At 32.1% G+C, this 22,399-nt stretch overlaps 1 protein-coding gene across 1 annotated transcript in view; it reads left to right on the top strand.

The window, feature by feature from the left end:
* Positions 1-3,126: 3,126 nt before the first annotated feature.
* The window catches only part of LOC129806955 (uncharacterized), a 71,758-nt gene continuing 52,485 nt past the window's right edge, over positions 3,127-22,399 (top strand). Inside the window, exon 1 of the mRNA XM_055855833.1 lies at positions 3,127-3,517. The gene's annotated coding sequence lies outside the window, so the exon portion shown is untranslated. The remainder of the gene's footprint in view (positions 3,518-22,399) is intronic.

Below are 22,399 nucleotides of genomic sequence, written 5' to 3'. Positions count from 1 at the left end.
TTGCCTTAATCACAACTTATTTTACAAGACGAATTTTGTAAAATATGTCAAAATATATATTTTTTGTAAAAATTCTCTTAAAAATCTAAATATTTTTTTTTTCGAATAACTCTTAGTTCAACGCCTAGTTTAACTAATTATCTAAATAGGAAATATTTAGTTCTTTGATTTCAGTACTTTGGAAAATCTTGTCCACCGAGAAGTAAAATTTCTTTTAAACCGTCTCTAAAAATCAGGTCCCCAACGACTGAATGTTTAGTTTTTTTTTTATTAAAATTTCAGAAAATATAGTTTAAATGCTGTACTTTTATAAGCCTAAGAGCTCAAATTAATTTTTTTTATTATGTTGAAAAGAATTACAGAAAAATGTTCTGTTTTTATTACTTTTTGACCCACGTAACCTCTTAATAAGTTTGCTTATTAAGGACACACAGAATGAACTATTTCATATTTTCATAGTTTTTCAAAGTTTCAAGTGTAACTATCAATTCAATTTTTCAGAATCGACTGTCGATACCATCGGAAAAAAGTTATCATTTCACACCCGCGCCTGATCTTTTTCTATGTCGCTGCCTTCTTACAGGCTAAAGTATTTTCCGGGATATGAGAACACCTTAAGTATCACAAACTCGCCCATAGGGGCTTGCCTTCATCTCATTGCTTTTCTTTCAATTGGCATGATCATCGGTTGTAGGAGCAAATGGTGGGGAAATGTTGGGGACAATGAATCAGCTGAGAAAGAAGGTGAACAAATGCGATCTTCTGGGTGTTTGCTTAACAGCCATTCATCAATTCCGTTCCCAAGTCATTGTCTCTCCGGGGTGTGAATTAATGGCGGGAAAATTGTCAATAATAAATTGTTATAAAATGATCACGCATTAATTAGCATTGTCATTAAATTCTTTTGCCATCCTCCGGGTGACATTGTGCCAGTGGACTCTGTGGGGGGGCTATTAGGTGAGATTCTTAACAATCTCACCTACTATAATCCTAACAAAATTTCATGTCGTCCGATCGCGCTCAAACTTGGCCAAAATGTGTTTCGCCACTTCCTGATCACGAATATATGGGGGGCTAAGTTACGTTCCCGGCCGGCCGGCCGGCCGTCCGGCCGCTCTTTGGAGCTTAATAGCTCCTAAACTAAAAAAGATATCGACTTGCGGTTTTCGGCAAAGGTTAAATATCGTATGAAAATTGCAACATGGTGCATTGACCCCCCACCCCCCACCCCTCCTTCCGCCATTTTGCAGACCCCCCTTTTTTTGTTTTCTCAATAGCTCCGCCCCTATGGCATCGATCGGGCTCAAATTTTAGTATGTTATAGCTGGGCCTTAGAGCTTTCCATCAATACCAAACTTAAGGTCCCCCGACCCCCCTGACCCGAGCTATAAGGGTCCAAAAAAAATTTCTTAAAATGGCCATAACTCCGGTTCTAATTGTCAGAATTTAAAAAATGAGGGCTTTTTGGAAAGCTCTCATGAAATGCCACTTACCCTTCTAACATCGCAAGTTCATAAAACCACCGCTAGGGGCGCTATTATTAAAAAGAAAATTTTTAAATCTTAAAAGTTAAATAACTCAAAAATTCCTTATGCAATCGGGCTGAAATTTTAGTATGTCGTAGCCGTTGATTATACCTATCAAACAAAAAAAACCTTAAGTCGATCTAAAACCCCTGACCCGAGCTATAAGGGGTCAAAGTTCGAACATTGACCGGCCTCTATCTCCGGTTCTAATTAACATAGCGACCTAAATTTTACCTTTTTGGTTTCGTCTCGATGAGCACTTTCAGATGGAAGTTCAAAAAGTCACCATAGGTGGCGCTGTGATAGCGTCAAAATTCATCGAAATTCAAAGTCACTTTTCTCAAAAACGGCATTGTGCAAGTTAATGAAATTTTAGTATGTTGTAGTCCAGTCTAGGACGTTTCCAAAATGGTGCGTATGTGCGCTGTGGTTTCAATAGAACCGGAGATATGAGGGGTCAAAGTTCACAAAATTCAAAAAATCATATCTCCGGTTCTATGTGACCGATTTTGATGAATGAGGGCTTAAACGAAAGATCTCACCAAATGCTACAACTTTCTAGAATATTTGAACTTTGTGGGACCAACACCAGGGGCGCCACAGTCGAAAAACCAATTTCAATATCACATAACCTCAATTATCTCGACTGTCGCTGAACCGATTTTGATGATTACTTCGACATAATTGTAGAGCACATTTGTCTCTACATTTCGTCCATACATCATTTTCCACTCAGACCACACTATCACTCCGATTTTGCCGTTTAAGTGTGAAAAAATTGATTTTTCCCATAATAACGCTTTGAAATCACTCAGATGCCAATTTGACTGCCTCTACTCCACCAAGACACTTAAAATAGGGTTTTAAATGGAAAGTCCCGCAAAATACAACAATTCTTTGATTTAGTTGAAGTTCAACAAATGACTACTTGGGGAACTCTGGATGAAAAAACGAGTTAAGAAACAAAAAACCTCGCTTATCTTGGCTTCTGAGTAATCGATGAGTTCAAGTTCTACGGCAAAATTATAGAGAACATTCTGGTCTATATTTCACCCATATAACACTTTTCTGTCAGTTCATCCAAATCCTTGACATTTTGGTTTAAATACAAAATTTGTATAATTTCACGAATTTTATTCAAGATAACTGAATGGCGTCTCCCAACTTCAGCATCAAATCGAATTTGCATGCACTCCGAGTTAGCTCACGTTAAGAATCTCACCTACATAAGCCGGTTAGGATTATCTGTCCCTTTTCGAAATATTGCGAGAAATATTGCAAAATTGCTGGTCATTCTGACCAATTTTCCGCATGAATCATTTTGAGAGTTTCTCCTGAGTTGTCCTCGTGAGTGATTTGCGTGCTTTTGGGTGATTCCTATGGGGGAGGATGGGTATAAATAGAAGGTTAAAGAGGGTTAATTGGATGTTTGATCGCCCAGGAGGGGTTCCCTTTTAGGCTGGGTGACTTGAAGAAAAATCCACAACAAACCATAATATTTTTCATGTCTCCTCTTCCCACTCATATTCGTGTTCGTCTCCGTTTTATGCTCATGAATGAGTGAGTAGTGAGTAGAGGCTTCTGTGGTGGGAGCTCGATCACCATGCTGGTGGAATAGCATGCAGTGTTAACTCGGCTTTTAGTTTTATTGAAGACTCTCGACGGTACAGACGTTATATACTCAATTTCCCGAGTTAGTCTTTTTTCCCGCGATATGCTCCAGCTAGAGTTCATCCTATTATTGAGTGTGAAGTAAATTCCCCAGTGAAATTCAAAGTTTAACCCAGTGTTTCAAACATTTGAATTGACTACTAACGACAATTTTTGTTGAGATTATTCATAAAAGGCAAAAAAAAAAACGTGAAGAATAGTAGAAGAAAAAGTATGATTTGTGAGTGATTCAATTAAGTGAGGAGTCGGAAAGCCCAGAGAAATTTACATTAGCATCGTTTTTTTGAGAATAATAATTGTACCATCGACTTGGACACAGGGTGAGTTATACTTAGTTCTTTTTCTCATCATTTGCCGCATTTTTCGAGATTAATGCTCAACTTACAAGATCTGAGAGACAAAAAAAGGGTCCCAAATGAACAAGCACAAGATGAAAAAGATCATTCCGGAGAGTGAAAAGATCACACAAGAATCATTTCAAACTGAGGAATTTGTAACAATTTAGATGATAATGAACTCAACTCTTGTCGACAATCAAGCATGTTTTCTTAATTGGGGAATCATTGAAAAATAATGCTGACCAAGAGGTTTTTCCCTCCTTGGAGTTTTGACTGCACTTTCTTAATATATTTATGTCTTATCTGTGGTTTGTCTTTTCCAACTAACTTCCAATTACATCATCGATTGTCGTCATTTTCTACTATTTTATTAATTCAATTGTTAATTATTTACCCACCAATACTTGCATAATTACTTGTTTTTCACCTCTTGGTAGATTTTTTTTCTGTGCTTAGCAAAGATATTCCTGTGAAGTCACCCACGTAATTCCACCGTATTCACATGTCTATTTACCTGTTTTCTTTGCGCTCTGTGAGGTAAATTGACGCGTTTTTGCTGCTCGATATCAATCTTGCATTAATTACAGCAAAAGACTTCGCAATATTTATTTTTAAACATTTTGGTAATTCTTTTTTACGCAGAGATCACAAGATTTTTCGAAAGGAGATCTCAGCAGAAATGTACAGCAAGTTTGACCTGTTATTTGGTTTTAAGGCACTTAACGAGGTCAGAAATGATTAACCGAAATTTCTAAGAAATTATTAATTACGAGAAACAACAATGTTTAATGTCAGAGAAACATGATTTTCTGATTGGAAGCATTTCCGGAAAATTCCAATTAATTTTTTTCGTCTTATACAGCTATTGCAGTGATAAATGTTAATCATTTAAAATTAAAACCGATAAGAAGCTGAAGAAGCTTATAACTGATAAAAAGTGCAATTATCCTATTAATTAAAAAAAAATAAGTTACCCTTATTCTTTTTCGTGAATATTCAATGAACAAACTATTTTTACAAAGATTAAACAAAATAAGTACAAGATTTCAACTACAAATTTTATAATTCATTTTATGTAAATTTTAACAAGGAAAGAAATAATCTATAATTGCTGAAACCATTGCATTGGTTTTCGCCATAGAATACCATAAACTTTATTGAAGAGGAAGTAATGCAAAATGTAACATGGATAATTTATTATTTTCAAAATAGTATTAGAATCGGCGCTGTGCAATTATGCTTTATTTGACGTGTAGGGGAAAGTGCCCATGCTTCGTACGATCTCGGGCTTCGTAACAACTAAATTTTTCCTATGTTTCAATTATGACTGCTCAATATGGGTCCCTTCTCCAATTTTTTAAGATATATGTGCGATGAGTCAAATTTATCGAGAAACAAAGGAAAAATATTAGTCATTACGAAAGCTTGGAATCATACGAAGCATGGGCACCTTCATCCACTAAAAAGAAATTATTTTGAAAGGACAATGGGAAAAACGGTCCAACCTTTCAGCACTAATGAGACCTATATCATCGAATAGTTACGGGACGGGCAAAGGTATCAACTTCTGTTCCGGGACCAACCTCAAAAGTATCTGGGAAAAGTACTGAAGCATAAAATATATGCTTAAAAAATGGATTGCATCGGTTTCATTATTTTATAAAACTAATGTTTTACAATAATAGTTTATTTAGTTTGTTGGGGTCAACACTGAAAAAATAGGTGTGATTAGAAAGAATCACACCTAAAAAGAGTGTGCGATTAACTTTTTTTTCTCGTAACTCTAACACTTTTTAGGTGTAAAAATATATCAACATTTTTTAATGTTAATTTTACACTCTTTTAAGTGTAAAATTAGCATGAAAAAGGGTAACTTTAACCCATAATACACCTAAAAAGCATAAAATTTACACCAATTTCGGATCAATAATGCAGGATAAAATTAACATTTCTGGAATGTTATTTTAACTTTTTCGGATTTCTCTCAATGAATGAACAATTTCTATAAAAAGAACTTAAGGAAGATTTTCTTAGAACGAACCATATTCTTATCTATTCATTTTCCTGTAATTTTTCAAGTTTTCCTTATTAATCCTTGAATATCCCTCAAATTGATTGCATGTAGTGATGGGTGTCTTATACAGAAATATTCTCCTTGGAAAAATAGTTAAAGTCTCTGAAGTTTGTAGAGTCCTAAAAGATATCATTATACAAAAACTTTAAATAATAAATTCATAATAAAAATAATCTCATAAAGCTAATATCATTTGAATTATTGATAAATATTTCTTGACAACTATACCTTTTAAGACAACATTTTCGTAAAGACGGAAATTGTCATACGTAATGCTTTTCGTAGAATTAAAGGGTATTTAAAAAATTATGAGATAAAAAACAAAAAAAATCAGAGAAAAAATGAAGAGATACGAATAGATTTTTTTTGAAGAAAATATTCCTTGAATCCTCTCCTAAAAAAAAATCGTTATCGGGTATCAACAAGTTACGATGTACCGTTATTGAGAAAAAAATAAGTTTTATAAAATAGTTCTATCCATTTCTTCTTCTTTCACCTTAAGATATTCTCATAAACTTGACGTGATAGACTATAAGTTACTTCGGAAGATTATATTCAAAACACACCAAGGACTCCGAAAATATTGATGGTTTTTTATCACACATAAAAAGTTTACAAGAATTTCATTAAATAGATTCGATCGATTTGAATTTCATTAAAATCGATTAAACCGTTTTCAAGCAATAAAATCTCAAAAATGGGAATTTTTAGAAGGATCTTTAATTTTTCAAGAACTGACGGTCCTTTTTGGCTTGGGTCTCCTGGTAATTTTAACTGCTCGAACTGAAAGAGAGAGTAGTTTTAACAATCGATTTAAATCATAAAGCAATATGAAATTGATTTAGGGCAGAATCATATTGACAGTAAAATGCTCACCGTATTTCGTTAATTTACGCATTTTCATTGTAATTCTTACTCAAATTCTCGATTACCGTATTACCTTATCTCATACTCGGTGGCACTAGGTGAAAATAATATTAGATGAGATCATATATTCTGTCAGTAGAAGAGGTAAAAAGTTTGGAGTGGTATATCTCAGCTCCTGATGAACATAATTGGATGAGTGAACTATTGTTGGAAAGCTTGGTTCATTAGCTTTCAGAATCTGGTATATGTAATTGGCTATGGATAAATCATGGTCATCCAGAACCATTTATGTCGAAGAAGACACTTTTTGCAGCGTCATTTTTGACCATCTACTGCTGGGACCAGGAGTGACCCACAATTCTCGCACTTGGACTGTTCGTTAGAGGAACTCAAAGGGTATAATTTGTGGAAGAAACTTTTTTTTTGGACGTCTTACTTTTTTTTATTCATCGACTTTTGCAAGAATTTTAACATTTTACACGCAAGGAAAAAATTACTGAAATCCTAAAAGAGTGGTTTCTGGAGGGGAAGGATAGACGTGGGGATGAAATTGATGTGATATTTGGATTCCTTAGATCAACTTATGGGGGAGTACTTAGAACATTCCAAGTCGATATCTTCATTAGTTTGTCCAGAAAATGAGATAGAAGGATTTCTGTCATTTTTTTCTATGCGTATAAAATGTTAAAATTCTTGCAAAAGTCGATGAATAAAAAAAAGTAAGACGTCCAAAAAAAAAGTTTCTTCCACAAATTATACCCTTTGAGTTCCTCTAACGAACAGTCCAAGTGCGAGAATTGTGGGTCACTCCTGGTCCCAGCAGTAGATGGTCAAAAATGACGCTGCAAAAAGTGTCTTCTTCGACATAAATGGTTCTGGATGACCATGATTTACCCATAGCCAATTACATATACCAGATTCTGAAAGCTAATGAACCAAGCTTTCCAACAATAGTTCAGTCATCCAATTATGTTCATCAGGAGCTGAGATATACCACTCCAAACTTTTTACCTCTTCTACTGACAGAATATATGATCTCATCTAATATATGAAAATTGAAGAAAATAAAACGAAAATACGATAAACGGTGAGCAAAAAAAAGAATCGTACAGTTTTTTTTTGCTTACCGTTTATGGAATTTTCGTTTTATTTACTCAAATTTCTTATATTATTTTCACCTAGTGCCACCGAGTATGAGATAAGGTAATACGGTAATGCAAAATTTGCGTAAGAATTGCAATGAAAATGCATAAATTAACGAAATATGGTAAGGCTACGACGAGCATTTTATTATCAATGTGATTCTGCCCTTAGTCCCATCTCTGGCGAAGGGTTGTACCAGCACCCAAATGTCTTTGCTCATTGACCTTTGTTTAATGTAAATTCACACAAAAATTATTGAACATTCTCAAACGCTCAAATCCGTTCAAATACCTATTTAAAATTATTTTTTCTCTTTATTTACTGTACTTTGTTATAAAAATGCAAATTTATATAAGGATGCAGTTTTAGTTATTTTAGTATATTCATGTGTTTACGATTTAATAAATCTGGACTGGTGTTAAATACTTTTTTTATATTCTAACTTTTTTATTCTACATTTTTTAAACCCTCTAAAATAAATCTAATTGTCATTTTTTGCCCTAATATATGCAAATTTTTAAGGTTTACCCGAAGGATTTATTTATGTAAATTATTATCATTTTTTCTCGAAAGCATAGCCTTATTATTAGGTTGCATTTCTTGAACATTGAATAAATAATTTTTTTTGAAATCCTTTTCAATATTTTGCAATAGTGAATATAAGATAATACAAAAGTGTTGAGTCTGTTATGATGCAAATTCCACATTTTTTAACTAAAAATATCCAAGAAAGTATTTTTTCTCAGAATTGTGCAAATATGAGATATATTTTACGATTACCTGGCAAACGATAGAGATGAAAATTAAATGGCTTGTGTGAATTGGAAATGAGGAAGTAATTTTTCAAATGACCAAGATATAGATGCTTCGAAGTGAAAAAATTGCAGATGCAAGAGATTGCGGCAGAGAGACCATTGATTTAATTGCATATAACTAAGTGAAATGTTACAATATGTTTACCTTGTGATAATTGCCATTTAGAGTTAGGGAGGTAAGATTTTCTTAGATGATTTAATGAGTTGTTCGAAGAGAAAAATTCCAAATGCATTTAGTGCAATTTAGTGCTAATTATGCTTCTTTTGCCACTTTTGCACTTCTTTTTTTGTACCCTAACATGGCCCAAATGGGAGAAAATTATGTGACTGCTAGAGAGCATTTTCTCATAAACTTCATAATAGTGTGCATAGTGTGGAATCCGGGTTGTTTTTTTTCTGCCCCAGCATAGCTTCTCTCAGATGATGGCAAAAAGTGGTACCCAAAGCAGATGTTTCCCATGGATTCAAGCCAGGAAGATCCTCGAGAGCAGGGAATTTTTACACAAATATTTACCCAATAGTTTTTCCTCCTTTCAAATCGATCCACTTTATTTGGTCTATTTTAATAATCAAAGAAGTAGTGTCTACTGGTAAATTGACTAGTGTGTGGTATTTAGATAACCTCACTGCGACAGACGAAAATAAATAGTGATAATTCGAAGGAGAGACAGAGAAAAAAGTGAAACTTCTATATCAAAGATCAAATATCAGAAAAAATACTTCAAGTGTTTAATTTCATGAGTTTGAGCGAGCAAACATTGGAATTTAATGCTGAAATATCGAAAAATTTCCCGATAAAGTGTACGTTGTATGCTGAGAAAATGCCGATCAATTAATAATTGTGATTTTGGTCGAGGGCAAAAAATACATTAAACAAGCATTTAATTTTGTTGATCAAACAAAATCTCTGATTAAAATGCTGAATGTGTTCAAAAATTGATATGATATTTCCTAAGGTATCGGACATAAATAAATTCTAGAGTTGAAGGACATGCTCTCCATTTCCAATAGGGTTAATATACACGATAACGATTTTTGTAGATCCTAATTATGTTCGAAAATGAAAAAAATCTAGCAGTCGTTTTCGAAATAAACCAAAAAAATATGATTTTGAAAGGAAAAGAGGGTGGAAGAAAAGAAAAAAACTGTCTTAGATAATATTGACTTATGTGGGGGGGGGGGGGTCATCATCGAAGGCCGGAAGTCGATATCTCTTACTGTTTGGATTCTAGCCGTGTAATAAGTTGAGAAAAGTGAATTATATAATTGCTTCCTCTTGGCGTTCAAGCAGTAAAAAATATTGAAGATTTTTAAGAAATCGAGCTCATCAAAATATCCTATAGAGTTTTATCAAATTTGTGTTAAATATAACCCCAAAATAAAATAAACAAATACGTTAAGATCTACTCTAAATTTATTAATTTCTGCACTGAGTGAGAGAAATCCGAAAAAGTTAAAATAACATTCCGGAAATTTTTATTTTACCCTGCAGTATTAATGCGAAATCAGTGTAAATATTATGCTTTTTAGGTGTATTAGGGGTTAAAATTACCCTTATTCATGTTAATTTTACCCTTGAAAAGGTGTAGAATTAGCATTAAAAAATGTTGATATATTTTTACACCTAAAAAGTGTTAAAATTATGAAGAAAAAAAGTTAATCGCACCCTCATTTTTTCTAAGTGTGTTAAACGCAATAACAGTTACTTTACAAATGGGAATGCATAATGAGCTCAAATGCTCCTGTACCACCACCATTATAATTTAACACAATCTACTTTCAAGTATTTTGAAATTTAATTAATAAAAGCATTAATTTACACTTAAGATATTTTAAATCTAGAAACCTTCTCGTTAATCAGTTTATTTATAAATATTTATTATCAATATTATGCCCAGCGCACAATAACTTTTGTTTAGTAAACATGTTTTTGACATTTCATTAAGAGTGAGTGAGATCTAGATCTAGTCATCTCGCTCATTCTCATGTGAAATTTTGAAAACATGTTTACAAACAAAAGTTACTGTGCGCTGGTCATTAAGTGATACAATCAATATAAAACATAATGTTCGTTAATATAAAATTTAAAATGGTTCAAAAATATTCCATATTGACCACTAAATTATTTTATTTACTTTAGTATGTAAAGCAAAATGAATTTCAAATCAATTTAAAGTCTTTAAATTAAGCTTGACATTCTAATGGTACCTGACATCCTTATTTTTTCTTTGTTTAGAATATTTCACTATTTATAAAATTAAAAATTCATTATTTCCATTATATTTATTTACAAATTATCGTAAAAATTTAGTGCAGGTTCGCGGCGACACGATATCAAATATACGAGTCTTAACGGTCACTGTATTTAAATTATTTCAATAAATAGTTGTAAATTTCTTTTATTTATACAGTGTAACTATCCAAAATAAGAATTTGTCACACAGAATTCAAAATCGGAAACAGAATGAAGGAAAATATTATCAAAATCGATGTGATGTCAAACTTTTCGTGGATAAATTTAAACGAAGCAAGAAAACTGCAACAAAATGTACTTTTATCGTTTTTGTTATTTTTGGTCATGTCATTGGAAAACTGAAGTAACTAAAATTCATTTTCCAACAGCAATTTGGATAACAGTTGCAAGTTGCAAAGAAATAAATTGTTGAAAATCTCACAATTTGCGTAGGATATGTGATACCGTGATTATGAATCGAATAATTTGATTTTTACTGAGCATTTGTGACAAAATACTGCCTAATCTGCAACAGTTTAGAATCATTTCTGCTAAAGATAAAGTAATAAATAATAATAATTTATTGATTGATGCCCAGGTTACATAATATAACAAACAGGACTATACAATAAAGTATATCAAATTATACTACTTCATTATTATTGTTAACACAGAAGTTCTATGTTGATGTGTCCGGACTGTAGTTTATCTTCATTAGAATATTTCTGTATGAACAATATTTTGACAGTTTGTATAGTCCCTTTACAACTGCAGAGATGATTCTAGCTCTAATCCTTTTGCCAACATTCATTACCATTTCAGTTGAAGGTTCTCTAAAGCTCTAAATTTAAGCCTTTACCAAAATATTCATACCCATTTCCGGGCATTGAACTTAAGTTGAGTGTCTGTTTTGTGCTTTGATAAAAATGCCTTATCACTTCTCTGCGATTGAAAAAAAAATATTACCAATGACTTCTTTTTATATTTTTCTCATTTTATTTAAAGAAAATGTTGTAATGTAGAGCCTTGCAAACTTTATTAAAAGTTTAAATATCTCTGTCCATCTAAAACCTGGTTAGGAATTCATAAATTCCCCGTTTACTAACTATTTGGGCGCTATTATTCATAAAACTTAGAAGGATATTTGCAATTTTATTGTTAGTTAATGATGTTTGCAGCATTCATTTTCACAGAGCCACACTCAATGACTTCTTGGGCCATTTAAGAAGAATAGAAATAATGTGCAGTGAAAAAAATAATGTCCAAAAAGCTTCTTTTTTTTGTGTCACCCTCCAGTAAATTGCAATTTATTCTTTCATTGTGTTTGAAATTATTCACGACACATTGGAGTGATCTTGAGACAGTGCTGGAGAATATTTCTCAAGAACACAGTCACATATTCTTTTTCCATTTTCTCACTTTTTTACACAAATGCCAGATTGGAATGAAATGCATTTTCAGGAATGAGCCCACACGGTAGCAGTTCTCAAGAGTGCAGTTTTTTCACCATTCCCAAATGCATTTATTTGTAATTGCATTTCACATAAAAGGGCACTTCAAGTGCATTGAATGATTCTTGAAATGCAAAAAAGTAAAGCTTTCATGGATTTTCCCTTGTTCTTTTTTATTAAAGTAACATTCAAAGAGAAAAAAATTCAACACGATTGTTAATTGATGAACACTTGTGAATTATGTCAAAGTGAATTCTTTATCCAATTCGAATTCGCAGCATTAATTAAGATATTTCTCATTTAAGTATATTGCTTTCTGTGCTGAGGGTTTTTGCGAAGATGACGATGAAAGAGGAGACAATGGGATGATGTAGATTAAAAAAAATCCAGTGATATATTTTTTTATTCACTAAAGAGACAAGTTGTAGCTTAAAAAAAAGTTAATTGCCATGATTCAAGAGGACACATTTTCCATTCTCTGTCCCGCAGTTCCACAGAAAAGAGATAATAGATGAAGAACATGGATCTGAAACATTAAAACCATTTCTTTAATAGCTATCATATAAGTGGAATAACCTCCGCCTTATGGTAGAACATGTGACAAGAGTTTCTTAAATGCCAATTTTCCATGGACAATTAACGTTGATGCTCTTCTTGGATACACTTGATGAAAAATTTTAACAATTTCGACAATTTCAAGAACCGTTTTCAAATTGACACACAGAGTAGTGTTATTCATCCGGAAATAATATCAACAATCGGATGATTAACACAGTCAATAATCTTCAATAATAATATTTAAAAGTAATTATTTATTTAACACATCTTCCCACAATATTTTCTACTCACAACTTCTGTTTACAACCAGATATTGCCCTGAGTTTCCCAGGGCGTCTCGATACGAGGGTGGATTGCACTTTACAATATTCCAACAGCAAATATATCTTAAAAGTTTGACATGGGAACTTGTGGCTTTAGCCCATATTTAAAGGAAGAAACTTTGAGCTTGTATTGCTGTTTATTGCTACATAAGATTATTCAAGCGAAAGCAATACTTTTTAAGCAAACAAACTTAAAAGTGAATATTACAATGTGCCACAAACGTTCAATACAAATTTTCCTTAAAGAAATTGAAGAGATAAAAAGAACGTCAATGAATATTGTACTTTAAAATTTTAAATAAACCGAAATTAGTGATATGATAACAAATCTTCACAAATGTTTGGCTGATTGAGAGTTATTCAAGCCATTCCTAAAACAAAAACTTGTAAAAAGCTTTTAAAGAATCTTAAAGTTTAAAAAAAAATAGTTAAGTAGTTAAACACAGATAATAGGACAATGCGTCGGAATTTACTAATTGGAGTTTGATTTTATAAAGTACCGTGATACAGATTAAACAAACAAAACCTATTACTGAAAATTTTAATAAAGTGGGAAACGGGCTACCCTCAGGCGATTCAAGCTTCGAACAACTCATTTTTTCAATATGTTTTTAATTCATTTCACCCATTATAATATTATATTTTAATAGCTAGTCCAATGCCTCAAATTTCCTGAAAACAGCCATGGGTCAAATCCATTAAAAACATAGAAAAAATTGAATTGTCCGAATTTTTAGTTGTCCGAAAATATCGCACTTTCCCCACTTTATCCAACTTCTGCAAAATGTAATATTAAAGTATAGGGTCGAGGAAACACCTGATCAGAAGGGAACACCTATTAACAGTTACGTCAAAATATTGAAATTTATTTAATGTACCTAATAAAATGCAAGTAAAATGACGTTATTCATTATTCTACATTGTTCTATAGGTGGTCAAATTTCCTATTTCAAATGGCACAGAATAGGGTGCCAATAGGTCTTGACAAGAGTTCCTAAAGTGCCAATATGTTTTCCTTTGACCCTAATAGGGCTCATGAGCGAATATCCAAAAATATTGAAACTTTAGCTCGTGATACTTTGTTATACAATTACAAATATTAATCATTTTTGCCGTTCCTAGTCGGTATTTTAAGTTTCTCATACAAATGATAGGTATTTTATTAATCGTATCGGGATATATTCGTTACAATTCAATCATGTTGTTCCGTGTTGAAAGACTGCTGAATGTAAATCGTCCAATTGCGCCTTCCCGTAAGGTGGATGCTTCTTCCATACTCCAAGAATTTTTTTGGGCACAGGCGGTGCATTTTTATTAGGTACGTTATAGGGTAACGTGTGGTATTTCGGGACACTTTTTAGCACTTTCAAATTTCAAACAGCCTTATGACTTCTCAAATTATTTATTTCTTTGTTGATACAAATATTTATATACCTTATTCTATCCAGAATAAGATTCTTACTGAAAAATGTTGAAAAATGCATAATTTTTTATTCTAAATAGCAAAAAATGTAAAGTAGGAATGGTGTATTTCGGGACAATTGGGTATTTCTGGAAAGACAAAAATCGCTATTAAGCAATTAAATGTCACTGAGCTTGACCTTTAAGTAGAAGGTCTAAATTTCAATCTTTCATAAAAATTTTGTTTAAATTTCACTTAAATCGAATAAAAACTCAGCACTGTTTGTGTTGATAACTGCAAAATTAACTGAAGATTTTGTAAAAAGTGGAATGTGATACTCACAATTCGCGCGTATTTCACACTTTAAATTAAATAAAATTTCAGAAGTTTTATGTTTGTCTGATACGTAAAGATCTTAAAATTTCATATAGAACTTAAAAATAATAAGAAAACAAATATTTAGAGGATTTTTGATGTGTCTAGAAATACCCATATTATGTCCCGAAAAGCACCTTGCCCAGAAATACCACACGCTACCCTATCAGAGCGAAAATGTTTTTTTTTTATATTTTGCACCGGGCGGGACTCGAACTCATGGATGTGAGTCAGGAATGATAGGTTGTACTCTTGAAATTAGTTTTTTAATTTTATTTTTAACTACTCGAACTCCACAAGAGAGCAGTTTTTCACGAATTATAAAATAAAATGTGTTTTGGAATCACTTTTGAGTTAATACATCTAAAAGACATATTGAGGATGATTCAAAAATATGTTAATAAACATTTTATCAATGAAGATTCAGTAATGACATTCAAGGTGATTCATGAAACATATTCTGCCCACATGTGTTTCTTTAATTTTTTTTTAAAGAAGGATTGCAAATTAAATTCTAAGAATTGGCAATCGCAAAGTTGCAAATTCAAAAGTGAGACACTGATCTGAGAGCGAAAGAAGCCAATCGTTAATTCATTTGGCCAATTGTAAACACTGAGAAAAAAATGAAGGGTGCGATTAACTTTTTTTCCTCGTAACTTTAAAACTTTTTAGGTGTAAAAATATATCAACATTTTGTAATGTTAATTTTACACCTTTTTAAGCGTAAAATTAACATGAAAAAGGGTAGCTTTAACCCCTAATACACCTAAAAAGCATAATATTTACACTGATTTCGGATCAATAATGCAGGGTAAAATTAACATTTCTGTAATGTTATTTTAACTTTTTTGGATTTCTCTCAGTGAATGCACTCTTCTTTTGAGCGACACAATTGAATAATAAACTTTAAAGTTTTAAAGTTCATTTCCTCGTAAAATTAATAAAATTAACTCCATAACGGATTTAAAAGCTTAAAGAGATACGCTTTATCTTTATTATTTCATTGAAGCTCATTGAATATTGTTTTTTATTTTATTATTTTTTTATTATATCATAAAAGAAATATAATAATGTATTAATAATAAATAATATTACTCACACTATATTTTATTACAATACGTTTAATTACAAAAAATCTGAGTAGTTTGTCTGAAAGTTCAGTTCAAGAAATCAGAATTTATAAGAAGACTGTTAAAGCTAGATAGGGTAGATGAATCATTTGATGCCAGAAGTGTCGGAATATTGCAAAGATATAAATTTATTAGGGGTGGCATAAAGTGGAACATGGCTTTAAATGGTTTCTCTTTTTCTACTCTTAGTTGATCAAAATAATAAAAATAGCGTAACTTCAGTAATTTAAAGTAGTTTCGAATCGGAAATCGAAAGAGGAAAAATCATTAGAGCGAAGCTAACTTATGGGATATTTCAAAGGTTTTAGAGAACTTTTGAAGCCAAAAGCGAACCTTAGTGGTTGATAAAAGTAAATTTACGACAACCCTTTGTAAAGATAACTAATTGAATCAAGAGGTGTATATGGCTGTGTAGCATTAAAGGAAAACCTTAACGAAATAGGTAAATGGTAGGAATTTAATTGTTATCTCAATTTACAGTGACAGACAGGAATCCAATCGAATAGATATCAAATGTTTTTATGAGAAAAAATTCTTACTTTTGTGTGCCAACAAGAGAACTGGGGAATGCTTCATCAATCTGTATTATTTGGTTACCCCTATTCGTTTATAGGTACGACGGTACAATAGTCAAGTGATTTTCCCATTCAGGTTATCTGAATTTACTGCTTCTTTTGGGAAGATACTTCTTCAATTTGAGATGATCAAATTCCTGGGATTCTGAGAATAACTGGTAGAGGAATCTGTGATAATTACATGGATCAATTTAATGTGATATATTTCACAATATTTGAAGGTTTTATTCTCGATTTCCATCTCATAGAGAGGGAAAAAATGCCGTAGATCCAGTTTCGTCGATGAACAACTTGTCACATATTGGTGTGAATGGCACAAGATTGAAATGCATTTAAATATCATGCTGTAATTTAGGGTATGCTGCCGTGAAGGTGTAAGAAAAGTGTTTTATCTGACTGGTGTGGGATGATGTGTGGTCAGAAGTGAATGAAAATTGGGCTCTATGGGCAAGTGTGGGTGAATCCAAACAGTGAATGGGATTTGATATTAAGAAAGGTGCTTTAGACGCCATATGGTGTATAAATTTGATGTGTGTGGGCTCATTGAGAAAATTCATCGGCTATGACAAGAATGACTGTCTTTTTTTTTCTTCTGCTGGGCCTAACCTACCGGCAAAAAGGAACGACTGAGAGTTAATTTATAACCGTATGGTATTTTATTTTTTCTTTTTCGTGATAAAAAATTGCCAAACAAGGCTTCTCCCTCGTCCTACACACGCGACACGTGTCGAAGACAGCCCACTTTCATGCATTTCTCCAGCCCCCTCAAAATCTTGCGCAAGTTTCCGGTTGATGTTATTTTCTAATTAGACTTAATTGACCGAAGCCAAAGAGACATTAGAGACCATCCCAGCTTTTCATGTGGTCCGCGGGACATTGACTTCACAATCCGAGACATAGGGCTTAGACTAAATAAACACCAGACAGCTTAGTACGATCCAGTATTATGAATAAAAGCAAAAAGCACCCTGGAGAAAGGAGTGGTGAGCACTGTGGTTTCCCCTCGTAAGGGATGATAAAACCAGAGCGATAACTCACCCCGTTTTCCCATTATATCCCCAAACGAGAAAATTCTACACTATAGCTGACAGCTTTCACACCATTCAACCACAAATTTATATGAAACTTCCCTAACTTGGTAAAGTTTATCTTTAGAGCGGCTTGCACATTTTCGAATGCATCTGTTCGATCATTTCAACCCCTTTCCCAAAAGTTTTTGGTCAAAATGATTTAAATCATGCACCATAGTTAGGTGAAATCGCAAAACTTGACCACAAGATCTTCGAAACGTGATAGAGACTGCAACATTTTATCATCCAATTTATTCCCCAATTAAACTTTCTTGGTTTGACTTCAAGGGATATTTTCAATTAGAACTTTGCAGAGTGTTTTTTTTCTCTTCTTGGAAAATTGTTTTCAATAAATTAAACTCTAGCAAACTTTATCTGCACTGTGAAAGAAACTCAATAAAGAACTTTATAAAGTTCCGAAATATTTAGTAATTAAATGAATTAAATAGAACTACAATGCACAAATAAGATAAGTACACAGAATAATTTGTTCCACAAATAAAATGCAATTGCTTCAAATTTTTATCTTACATCAAAAGTTTGTAATTCCTATTCAATGGACAGAATTACTTTAAAAGTTTTATAGTTATAAGAAATTTTAAAGGAGAAAGGAAGTATATGTTGAATTTTTTTTAATTTATCCTGTCGGTTGAAAGTCAAATTGGTGGCAGAAAAGCAAATAATAAAATAAATAAATCTTGTTTTATAGAAGAAATTAAGAAAATAATATAACAAAAAATAAAAATAATAAGTTTAAAAATAAATGATAAAATATTAAGTTTTGAAAAACTATAAAATTATAATTAGGACTGGCATCTGGGACAACTCTAGGGGGAAGTGGGGTAATTTTGAACTGTGGCACCTTTGAAATTGTGTATTTTCTCCTATTTTTAAATGGATCTGAGCCTTACCGCGATATAATTTAGCTCCTTTAACCAACTGCCAAGCCAAATTGCTTCATGATAAGGCACAGTTCCATTTAAAAATAGGAGAAAAGGCTCTATTTCAAAGGTGGCCCAATTCTAAAATGTTTCACTTTCCCCTTAAGAGAGCTTCTTGGACCAAAAGAAAAGTCGAAAAGTTGAAAAAAGGCTACGATTAAATTGAATTCACTGGGCTGATATCGATGTTAACTATTACCCTTTTTTGACCTAAAATTTCATCTCGACTGAAGTATAGGGGGAAGTGCCCATGCTTGATACCATTGGAAGCTTCGTAATGACTAAATTTTAAAAACTGGCCAATTTCCCATAGTTTTTAAAATATGGTTGCGATGAGTCACATATATATTGTAAAACATAGAAAATTTAGTCATTACGAAGCTTCCGATGGTATCAAGCATGGGCACTTTCCCCTATGCTTAAATCTTTTCAATTTTAGAATATATTATATAATATTCTACAGTCGAGATGAATTTCATGTAGCAAAATTCGCTTGGAATATCATTAAATACAAATGTCCTCAAGAGTGTTTCGTCAAGATGCTTGCATCAATTGCAATTCTCAATTAAAAACCTTGTTCTAAAACAATAAATAAAAATTAGAGTATATTAGATAAATTAAAAAAAAAATAATGAAATTATAAAGAAATTACAAAAGGACAAAATATATAGAATAATTGATAAAACACTTTTACATTAAGGCTGTTAAAAAAGGGTATTTTTTAATCTCCTGAAAAAAAAAAACAGTAAGAGCTACTTCTAAATTGTTCAAAAACTCTTCTAAGTACTTCATCAAAATGGAAATAAAAAAATATTTTTTAAAACAGAGTTAATTGGATTTTATACAACGAAAACGAGTTGTTGTTTCATCATTCTGAGTAAGTTTTACTCGTTTCTTATCTGAGTGTAGATAAATTCTCTTCCTTTTGTTAAGGGTCCAGTAATGATTTCAATGCTTTAAAAATTTCTAAGTGATGTAAGTTAATTTTTTTTACTTTTTATTTTTTTATTTTTTCTTTACAAAATTTGATAAAGTCCGTACTCCTTGTATAGTATTCAATTAATCTTTACAATATTATTTTACAAATTGTTTATTGTTTATAAATTCATGATTAATTTATTTAGATAACAACAGTATTATTGCGTGGTTTCAATCTTCATTATTTGCATTCAAATATAACTATTTGGAATATTTTCTGTCATATGAATTGTTGTAGGAGATGCGTAAATTTTTTTAAAGTTATAGAATTGGATTAAATCATATTTTATTAGATATATAAAATAATGACATTTTTTTTTTAATTTTCCCTTTTGAAAGGTATTAGTATTGAAATAAATACCTAGATGAATTTACAAATACGATAGCAGATCATCAGATTTTGATTAAAGATATTGAGAAATGAATATTGTTGTGTTATTCACAATCTTCTATTACAAAAAGGAAACTTATTTAAGTTAAGACTTAGATGTTAAGCGTTATTACAAAATTTAAACATTACATTAATATAGGTACTGTGCTTTTTTAGGGTGTCAACTATTACGTATTAATGAAGTTTCAGTTTCACATTCAACCGAAATTAATTGGATCCATTCCTAATCAAATTCAAAATTAAACCTATCGTCTTGTAATCAATTTCCCCAATCACGTTTTAAATTTTTATAGCCCTATATTAATTGATTTCGCTTTCCTCTGATTGAGATGAATCAACTTGAGATTGATCACCATATTCTATGGAATATATTCCGTATTCGGGAGAAGGGATTTATCTAATCTCCCTCGAATTAGCACCTGCTCATCACTGAGTTACGAAGCTTTAGATAACCCCTCGGAAGTTATAATCCATGAGAAAGTTGCGAAGAGGAGAATTGATCAAAGATCGATTGAAAATGGAAATTTTTCTCTGGGGGCACAAAAAAAAGTGTTCGATTTTCTCTCCCTCGCAAAGAAGTTCAAGCGCACTTTTTTGCCAATAAGACCGATATTTCCTTTAGAGAATCTCTGTAATTGATGTTTCCTGCTGGAAATAATTATGACAAATTGATTGATCAATTGACGCTCGTGCAAATTAAATTCCAATTCATATAATTATTCAATTATCATCTGTTGTCGGGTCTCCGTGAAAGTTTTCTATTGCTTTGGTGGAATTTCTTTTTCTTGACCACTTGTCTTTTGTTATGGGGACGCCAGTGAAAAGAGGAAAAGGCCATAGTCATTGAGGTAATGAGATCAGCAAATTGTACAATTCTTCTTGCTCACGATGATCAAATCTGAGAAAAAGATGCAAAGCGTGAGAATTTCAATATTATTTATTCTGCTTTTTTTGCCACACTTCTTATAGACAATGTAGCACAGAGACAATTCATATTGTTAAAGTTATTCTTAATTCGCAAAAGAAGGTGCCTCTAACTGGGTTTGATATTAAAAAAAAAAAGTCTCATTAATTCTGTATTTATAACTCACTGAAATATAGTACAAAGTCAGAGGAATAAAATCTTTTAGCATTTGAGTGTCATTTAAGAGGAAAGAGTTACACTTTGCGAGTTACTTTTCTTGCACTCTCCATGCAATTATGGTTGTTTATCTATGAAATTGCTCGCAATGTTGCAAAAGACGATTATTTCTCACTGCAAAAAACACCTTTTGCACAGCATCTCATGCAGAATTTAATATGGAATTTCGAGATGGGAATTGTTGAGCTATGCTTATTCTGACAACACTCTGACTTAATCCTATTCGAGGATTTTCTCATCTTCACAGAGACATTTTCTCAGGTTCTAGAGATGCTTCTGCCAACAGTTAGACGAAGTTATCTTTGGCGGGATTCTATCGCTATAGATGAGCATTTTTTCACGATATGATGTCGGTGTCATTTGCAGTCTTCAAGTTTTATTTAATGCTGGAGAATTTGATAACATTAATTTGCCCGAAGATGAGCTCAAACAGAATTCTCTAATCCCTCGAATATACACGATTATATGAGATGACAGAAATAATTTTTTAACCTTACGTATTTTGATAACGTAAGTTCATAATCATGCACCATTTTTTTTGGTATGATTTAAAATGCTGGAACGAATTTTGAAATGGTAAAATAATGTAATATTATTTAGCCGTCGGCGTCGGTCGGCTGGTTTATTCTCACCACATTAAAGAATACATAATAAAATTCGTTGAAATAGGGTAAGTGTGCCAAATTTCGGCATAGTTGCATGCAAGCGTCAAAGTCCCAAGTTTGAAATGTAATATTTTAAATTCAAATTGATTTTTTTTATTCTTTCTTCTCAAAGACTGTTGCTTGGAACCTTGTTAAGAGTTTACCGTCTTTATTTACTCTAAAATCATTCATAATACATTTTAAAATGATTAAAAATGTAGACATAGCTTTGGTGCCCTATTTCGGCCACCTTCATTCTCATAGTTCCTTGCCCTTCGGGAATTCTTCCAATATCTTTTTCACGTCATCTCGTTTGTCGAAGCTACATTTTTTGTTATTCTTTTGCATTGTATAATTTCTAGAATACGTAAAATCTAAAAGTTCATGGAAATTCGAGGAACAAAAAAGGTGGCCGAAATTGCAAGCCGGCCGGAATTTGGCACACTTACCCTGTTTTATTTTTTTAATACCATAAGCTTTACAATTCCACGCCTCCTTTAACAAGTTTGTCCTACTAAATTAATATAAAATTCTTGAATTCTTATTGTTTAATAGGAAAAACCTACATATACAAAATAATTTTATACGCAACCGAAAAGGTTTTTTTTGTATTTTTTTTTAAATTTTTGGATATGTTGTAGGGACCGGTTATCTAGGAAGATTTTTCTCAAAAATAAACACTAAAATAGGCCTAAAGAGCATATTTCTGAATAGAGTTGGACTATTTTTTTTTTTTTGAATACTTGTCAAGTC

The sequence above is a fragment of the Phlebotomus papatasi genome, chromosome 3 (genome assembly GCF_024763615.1).
Source record: "Phlebotomus papatasi isolate M1 chromosome 3, Ppap_2.1, whole genome shotgun sequence".
Taxonomy (NCBI): domain Eukaryota; kingdom Metazoa; phylum Arthropoda; class Insecta; order Diptera; family Psychodidae; genus Phlebotomus; species Phlebotomus papatasi.
The sequence above is the reverse complement of the archived record's forward strand: the minus strand, read 5'-3'. Positions and strand labels throughout refer to the sequence as shown.